At 34.8% G+C, this 9,498-nt stretch overlaps 1 pseudogene; it reads right to left on the reverse strand.

The window, feature by feature from the left end:
* Positions 1-5,719: 5,719 nt before the first annotated feature.
* Positions 5,720-9,498, reverse strand: LOC107061317 (leucine-rich repeat receptor-like tyrosine-protein kinase PXC3; annotated as a pseudogene).

Genomic DNA, 9,498 nt, shown 5'->3' on the forward strand with positions numbered 1-9,498 from the left:
GCAACTTTTCATAAAAGTCACAACTTTTCATGAAAGTCGCAACTCTTCATATTTCATTCACACCTTTTAAAATCCAACAACGTGTACTTCATATATCAATTTAAAGCTCTAATAAAATACATTGGCCTTTAACCTATATTGTACCACCCCTAGACAAAAAAAATGATTAACTCAAATCACCAAAGGTAAAGTAAGATTATGGAGAAACGGTAGATGAATGCATCCAACAATGCAAGTATACATAGGATTAAAGGAGAAGCATTCACAATTCCAAAATTAAAAAGAAAATTCTCAAGGTATAACTGTTATATATACATTTGAACCAACTAACTCATATAGTTTGGCCCAATATTTCATTCTGGTACCAGTTGGTTAAACTTAAGTTTGGCCTAGTATTCCTATCTAGCGATCAGTTGCTTAAGTAAGTTCAAGGGCGGGGGGTGATATTTATACATATGGGAGATTTGGTGGAGGCTTAATTTGTAAGATGGTGTGACGATTGTGAAGGTTTGTGAGAAGAGGGGAAAACTAGCTTTGAAAATAAATAAATTAAAAGGGAATCCTGATTTGTGGTGGTGCCACGTGGTGGGCCTAGGGTTCTCTTATATATATGATTACTTTATTTTCTTTGTAGAGCATATGGCCCTTCATCAAGAAGAGTTGCTACATATGAATGAATCGTATAATTCTTTGCACAAGCTACTTTCATTATACTCCTAGCTATCAGCTATCATTTGTACTCTCTATATATGCTTGATTTTGTCCGTATTTGTATGCATAGGAACCAAATAACACTCATGTTTTGTCCGAGCTTAGAAATGAATGCGTTAGTTTTTAATAGTGTTGAGTCGTGTGAATTCATTTGGACTAACCAATATGATTAATTGTGCAGGTGGTGAAACAAGAACAAAAAGGTACAAGAAAATGGAAGCACGGGAATGAGGAATGGATTTGATCACTAAGGCACTTGGGCTCAAGGCTAAGAGGAGTAAAAGAAGTTCAAAAGTAAAGAAAAGTCCTAAGTGAATCCAGTCCGCGTCGCGGAGAGGGAATTAATTATTTTGTCCTGATGATGATGTTGAGGAAGAGTACTTTGTATGCTCTCTGCATCGCGAAGAGGAGGTGTTTGACTAAAGATGAAAATTCCAAGCCTTGGCGCGTCACAGACCTGTACTCCAATTTTCTGTTGTTTTTCCTAAATTATAAATAAACTCGGATTTTATTTTATTAATTATTCCTTTTATGGATTTTGAAGAACGGCGACTTTGGGAGTTGTTTAATCTGTTCTTAGGGTTTATTTATAAACTTTACTCCATTCGATCTCTTTTATGTTAATTGAACATTGCAAAATTGAGAATCACATTATGAGTAGCTAAATTTCCTAGTTCTAGGGTTGTGGCTACATGATAATTGTATTTTATTAACTTTGATGTTGATTATCATATGAATCTCTCTTTTGTCCTTGCTTTAGTATTTCATGACTGGCCAACATTGAAATAAATGTCTTGTCCGAATTGAACTTGTGAGAGGAATAAGAGGATAGAACGTCGGGCAAAATGAGCATGATCTTCTCTAGGTTTAGGGTTGATTTGTATCTAGGATAGGGATATACCTAGAAACTTTACTTGGTTAATAGATAGGACGAAATTGTAATGGCCAGTAATTGGTTCATTCTATCCCAGCTCAGCGATGTAGTCAGGTTGCATATTACTGTAGGCGATTAGAGGTCGGGAGATCATGATCATACATTTAACCATGTAATCAGTGATTTGATAATCATTGGCATTCATTAAATGAGATAATTTGCATGAATCCATAGCAGGCTGCAACCTTGAAATTCCTCAAGTCATTGTTTGAAATCCAATTGAAATCGAATCGTAGTAATTTATGTCAATAAGTAGATAAATAAATCATTTGAAATCCCATATCACTATTATTGATAACACTTGTTCTAAATTTTAATTGTTGGAAGAATTAAATATATCTAATCTTAAGTCCCTGTGGATACGATATTATCCGACTCTTAAAAAGATTTACTTTAATACTTGCACGACCTCGTACACTTGTGTGTGCGTTTGGGGACAATATTTATCTTTACTAATATCAGGCAAGATTATTGGGTGCACCTAGTGAAGTTGAATGTTCGAATTTCATGTTTACTTTGTCATATATCTTATGATAATTTTGCTATGGTTGAGACAGGACTCCGACCTACATATCCAGACGACATCAAAATACTAGATATAGCTACTCCAAGAAGAGATGGAGTTCACCATTCTACAGTTAATAGACCTAGACATGTGGCGTGAAACACAATGTCCCCAACAAAGGGACGTCAGTATGAGAAAATGTACTATATATGTCAAACTAGGTCGTGTATCATAAATCACAAGTATTCGCATAACATATACTAATTTAGCTTTAAACAATTCTTTCAATCATCTTATTAATTATTACAAGGGAGTTTTTCGAGTAGCATAACTATTCATGTAACATCACCATATCATGACAATACCCCAAAGAAGTTCAACTATCCTAAGGATTCCATTTGTATCATGTGAAATGATTATATTAAAGAAGAATCAGTTATTACTATTAATGATTATGAGATTTTTACAAAATAATGTGTATTTGAAAGTTGGTAATCACAAATATTTATTTATAAAAAGAAAATGATTATATCACTTTAGGATATTTTGATATCTTATTATGAACTATGATTTACTTATTTGATAAGATAGTATCAATTTGAATAGTTTTCACAGCTTATGAAGTTTTTATATTTATGAAGAAAAAATACTTATACAACTTAAGAAATCAAAATTACATGTCCAAAATAAAACTTCAACTTCATATTACTTTAATTTCACAACATGATTTTACATCGCATGTCCAAACGACTGATAATTGAGGGAACTTGACTAAATTAAAGGCCAAAATTAGTCTTTGTGGGGTCAGAGAAAATAGCCATAAAATAGAAAATGAAATCATGAGAACGTCTAAACATTTGCTGCAAGTCTTCCATATTATCGTATTTGACTGATTTGGAGTCATTTTTAATTAATACTAAAAGACTTTGACTATTTCCAAGTTGTGCTTTTGATTTTGGAAATTATTTTCTAAAAAAAAATGATGAAAAAGATAAAGGTGATTAATTGTTGATTTAACAAATTCCCTTTCCAACGAGTATATGTAAATTAGTGAACTTTCGCGATTTATGTAATTATAAAAAATGATTAAATATATTTTTAAATCATTAATATTACTATTTTGATAAACAGTGTAATAGAAAAAGAGAGTGTAAATAAAATCACTATCCTGAGACAACTTATTTATGAAAATTGCTAAAGGGATATTTTCAAATTGTAATTCCAACTTAAAACTGCTGTTGAAAAAGAGGAAAACATAAAATAAAAATCATAATGTCATACTAAATATAACGAATATTATAACAATATTAATGCTTTAATAAACAATAATATTAAGTAACTTGATTATTAATTACCTGACTTTCTTTATTTATTAAAGATTTTGTAGTAAAAACTAAAAAAGAAGAAGATATATTTGTGGAAAATAAAGATGAGAAAAATACTTGAATTATATTCTAACATACTTATCTACGAAATGCAAAAGTTATAGAGAATTTTTTCGATATTCGATATTTATACTAGAATTAGACCCCACTTTTTGAGATTTCACTGAATTTGTTGTTGACTCTCGATATTTGATATTTATACTTGAATTACCTCTAATCAAATATCTTTGTTTAGAACAAACAAATAAAACAAAAAAAAAATTAATTATAACCGTTGGGACCCGGTTTCCGGTCCTGTCCGGGTAAACTCATTTTTTTCTGGAATTACCGGTTCCGGTCCGTCCCGATCCGGTAGTCCCGGTTCCGGTCCCGTTGCCAGCCATAGTGGGGTGTAATTGAGAACCTGTGATGGACAAAATTCCAAGCTGGAGATTACATAGGAGCTGAAGGGAATGAGTTTCAGAGGCAACATCATTTTGCATTTTCTTGGCAATTTGGAATGAGACAGAATAGAAGATTGTTTCATTATTCAGAGGATGATATAAGATATGAGGAGAATTTAAAACTCTATTTTTGTTTCAGTTGAATCTTTAGTGTAAAGAGAAATGCAATACTTTCCAGCTTCTAAATGAATTTGTTCATATAAAATTATGTATATATCTCTTACAGCTTCTTGGCGACAAGTTTTGAGTCACTTTGCTGTGTTATTTCTCTGGTTTCTCATTTTTCAAATATAATCATGTAATCTGGTTTTCATGTTCAGTGTTCAACCTAACTTACAACGTGTTTTCTTCTTTTGAAATATTCTTCCAAGTCAATATTGATCTGTTCTTTATCAATCAAGGAATAACAGATTCGGCAGCAAAAAGGAAGCATAAGATGTTGTTTCAGTGAATAAGATTTTCTTGACAAGCCTCATGAAGGATTTCATCCAACAGAAATCCCATGTAGCTGATACTGCCTAAGGTAAGTCGATCATACCATTTTACATAAATGAAAGCTATATGTATAGAGATCCCCTACATTTATTGATAGAATAGATACTCATGGATAGAGGGATATCTCGTTGATTCTCAGTTTTGGGCTGGTTTCTGAAGTTGCATTGTGTCATTTAATCTTTATTAGTGCAGGTATATGATGCACACACTGTATACCCTTTTCTACCTTGTGCAATGTGCATATGACCAAGAACTGTCACATGTAGATTTCCTGGCTAATGAAGGTCACTGACACGAAGATTTGCTAGTTTGGGAAATGGAGTTTTTGCTCTTGGCTGATTTAGGTAATGTTGCTTATGAATGATTCTAGGATCTTTAATAAGTACTTTCCAATGTACCAAAAAAATAAAATGACTGAGAACTGTAACATTAAGGTGCTAACAAGGAAATAACCTTCTCTAGGTAAAGCCATTAGGGGGCTGTTTTACCATGAGAATTGTGAGTATTTGAAAAAAGTAATTTTTGTTTTCAAAGTGAAAAATGATTCTTGAAAATTGGAGTTGGGTTTGGCCATGGATACAAATTGAAGTTGTTTTTGAATTTTTGTGAGTAGTTTGGAGTGAAAACAACAGTATTTTCAAATTCCTATGATTCCGAGTTGAATTCCGGATTTTTTCAAAATTCTATGGACCAACATGTTTTATGGAGCTGAAAAAGAGAAAAAATCATGGCCAAACGCTAGGTCTTTTTCTAGAGCAAATGTTTGTCCTAATGAGAGCATACCAAGCCCAAGACATAATTTCAGCCAGCTAGTATCAGCTATATGTCTAAGACACCTTAGAGTAGACAAAGGATTTACTTAAGCATTATTTAGCATTATAAGAAGAGAATATTAAACAAATCGCTAGCACCTAGTTAGGGTGTGTAAACTTGATATCAAAGCATTGATTTTCTTGTGAGTCATGGACCAATGTCATAATGGAATCTATACTTCTAATATGTTGTGCGCTGTATCCATATTTTGTGATTCTGTGGAGGGATATTAGGTTTTCTTATGTGTTATTTTAGATTTCTCTCAATGTTGGTAAGTCATGTCTAGAGCCAAATAAGTGTTATCAACTTTAACTTATTTAGGAGGAGCAGGAGATATCACCCACCATAGATCAGTGAGATCCCAGCAAGGCTAAAGGAGTGATAAATTTGTTCAGATTGAGACTTTTCCTCTTATTCCCCTGCTTCCCAACCAATAAGAAGGTGGAAAGAATTTACTCTCACCCAATGGGATAGTATAGACAAACATATGATTGACGCTATTAATTATCTTTCTTAAGAGTCTTAGCAACATAACATGAGGTAGAAATACAATGGTACTATACGATGTGTGATTAAATACCAAACTGTTGGCCCAAAGTTAGCAAAGTCTCTAGTAGTTCTTTGGCATCAGGCCTTTCATTTGGAGAGACACTTAAGCATTGCAGAGCAATTTCAAGCACTAGAAGCATTTGTTGATGAACTTGAACCGAATTTCCACTCACTCTGCTGTCAACAACTTCACCCAAATCTTCATGCTGAATTATCCACTTAGCCAACTCTGTTCCTTCACTAATTGCTGGTTTCCCAGTTAGCAGCTCAAGCATTATTACCCCAAAGCTATACATATTACCAGCCTCAGTCACTTTCATCACATAAGCATATTCTGCAAATACAAACATTACATGAAAAATCATTGACTTATAAAACTGAAAGAAAATAAGCACTAGTTATTTAGTGAAGCTGGTATCCTGCATAAAGGAGAGAGAAATTTAATAAGTTGGTGTCATAAATTCGATAGATGTAAAGTTCAATCACATCGAATACCTTCCTTCCCCTTCCTTCTATCCGATCTTACCACTTAAAAAGACATGAACCATATGGAATTACATAGTCAGTTAAAATTCCTACTGCCAATTTCAACTTATTTGAGACTCAAGTGTTGTAGTAGTAGTAGTAGTAGTATAAGAACAGGAACTATAAATGAAGTCCTTAAAGTAACAAAGCCTAAGAAAATGAAAGTTGGTTCGTGTTGGTTTATGAACGATGCTATATCTCTGTGTTGTAGTTATCACCCTACCCAATTAGATATAATTTTTGGTTTCAAACTCTCAAGTTACAACAAACCATAAAGTTTCTCGATGAAGAATCAGACAAAGGGATTCTTGATAATCCTTAGAGGACTCTGAATTGCCTTGTAGGTAAAATAGTGTGCAAAGTGATGTGAGTGATTGTTATATAGATAGATAGATAGAAAATTTCATGAAAAGATATGAATTAAAGAACATTCAATAATTACTTGTTTAAGATTTGAATCACATCATCGTCACAAAAGCAACGAAGGATCAGTTTACCTGGAGGAACATAGCCCACTGCTACAGAAAATTGTGAAGAATTAAATGCCCTCCCTAGCTCAATATCTCCAATTAAGGGCTGGTTCAAATGTTTCATAAAGATGCTGCTTGATGAAATATGGAAGAGAATGATCTGATCGCTGAAGAGAGAGCCTCCATGTAAGATAGCCAAACCTCTACAAATGCCAACTACTAGGTCAAAGCGACTTTTCCAGTCTAAAGTACTGTCGTCACATCTTCCGTGAAGGAGGTCAAAGAGTGTTCCATATTGAGGGTATTCATAAACTATATATGTAGTATCAGATTCCACAACACAAGCTAGGGGAGCCATTGTGTAGTTGCTCAGGTGGCCAATATTGACAAGCCCTTGTTTGAACCTTTCCAAGGTATGCAGGCTGACTGACCTGTTCCTCTTCTTAATCCTCTTGATGCAATAGTACACACCACAAGGCATCATAACCTTGTAGTAAGTGTAGAACTGGTTGCTTTGCATAACGTTAATTGGCCTACAAATTGTGGTCATGGCCTTGGACAGTTTAATTTGAAACTGGTGGAGGCTATCACCAGTGATCCAACAAACCTCGGTTTGGTCCAGGTTAGTCGAAATAAAGTACTGGATACAAATTTTTGCACTCACACCAAAAGCAAAGCCACAGCAAACAAAGAGGACCAGGATTATGGTTGATGAATCAATTTTGTCCTTGTTTTCCAATTTTGGAACTGGGGGAGGATAGATCAGAGGATAGATCAGACCCCCATTTCCATCTGTCTCAACACTGACAATGCTTCCAAACTTTGGAACAACTCCAGACAGTTGATTGTTTGAAAGCACCAACCTAGTCAAGCCTCCCATTATCGTCAGGAAGTCTCGAATCTGACCCGAGAACCTGTTGTAAGAGAGATCCAAAACTTCCAATAAAGTCAATCTAGAAAGACTATATGGTATAGGTCCTTGAAAAAGATTGTGACTCAGATTCAAAGCAATCTGTAAACTCAACGGCATATCAGGAATAGGCCCACCGAGTTGGTTCCCTCCAAGTTGGAGTTCTAACAGCACATTTAAGTTGCTAATGTCAACCGGAATTCGACCACTTAGATTATTCGCCTGCAAATTCAAGTTTGTGAGATTTCTCAAACTTGATAACCAACTTGGAATGGAACCAGTCAACAAATTCCAGCTGAAATTGAGCCTCTGCAATCTGTTCAACTGTGAAATGTTACTTGGAATTTCTCCAACCAGGTTATTGGACTGAAGACTCAGTACCTGAAGATTAGACATATCACCCAACTCAACAGGAATAACACCACTCAGCTTATTCTGGGCTAAGTTCAAAAGGCCAGCTTTTGGCACTTTCCCAATTCAGAAGGAATTGGTCCAGTTAACTGGTTGTTGTCCAATTCCAAGTAGGTCAAACTTAGAAGACTTTCAAAGGAAGCAGATGGAAATGACCCATTCAAAGCATTTTGCCCCAATCTCAACTCGATCAAATTTATCGACATGTTTGAAGGAACAGGTCCCTCTAACTTATTGGAAGTGAGATCAACAAACTGCAAGTTCATTGGGAATAAGAGGTCCTGAGGAATTGTACCATTTAATCTGTTAAAACTGAGGTCCAAATTCCTCAAGTATGTGGTTATACCAAAGGGTATATTTCCAACAAAATCATTCTGATTCACAGCAAAATGCGTAAGCGTTGTGATATTCCCAAGGGATTGTGGGATTGTGCCACTCAATCTATTGGCTGACAAAATCAAGACTTGCAATTTGGAAAGTTCACCTAATCTATCAGGAATTACACCAGATAGGTTGTTTAGAGATAGGTCAATCAAAGTTAAGTTGCCAAAGTTAACAATTTGAGTGGGGAATTCACCTTCAAAAGAATTTGCAGAGAGATGAAGCTCCTCCAGAAGATTAAATTTTCCAAGACTGGTAGGAACTGAACCACTAAACATGTTAAAGATAAGGTTCAAACTCTTGAGTGAATTCAATCCATCCAACTGCAAGTCAACTTTCCCCTTCAAGCGATTAAAAGAAAAGTCTAAAGACTCCAACTTTCCAAAACCAGTGAAAGTAGGCAAAAAACCCTCCAATTTATTCCCACTAAAGTTCAACAATTTCAACCCACTAATTCCCCCACAAACAGTGATGAACTCATTTGGGATAGAGCTCAAAAAGTTTTGGGAAACATCAATAGACTCCAAAGTATCAATTTGACAAATAACAGGCAAGAATTCAGAGCTAGAAATAGTGAACAATGAAAAGGTAACTTTGGTAAGGGAAGAATTGTTAGAATTGCAAGAAATCCCTTTCCAAGAACATGGGATTGAGTTTCTATCAATCCCATTCCATGCAAAAGAAGAACCAGTATCATTCTGAAGCAGATCATAGACCTTTGTCATGGCATTAATTTGATTTGGGGGCAATTGGGAAAGCACCAAATGTAAAAAGAAAGACAAGTACAGAATAGAAGGAAGATAGACAAACATTGTGGCTTGCATTTGGTTTCAAGAATTGAACTGACAAACTTCAGTAGGCAATATTATGCATGCACATAATCCAAGTCATTATTAACAAAGGAGAAAGATCAACAGGAGACTTGAAAGACCTTTGACTCATGCAACAGTTCCACTACTATGATAG

The sequence above is a fragment of the Solanum tuberosum genome, unplaced genomic scaffold (assembly GCF_000226075.1).
Source record: "Solanum tuberosum cultivar DM 1-3 516 R44 unplaced genomic scaffold, SolTub_3.0 scf00133, whole genome shotgun sequence".
NCBI lineage: Eukaryota > Viridiplantae > Streptophyta > Magnoliopsida > Solanales > Solanaceae > Solanum > Solanum tuberosum.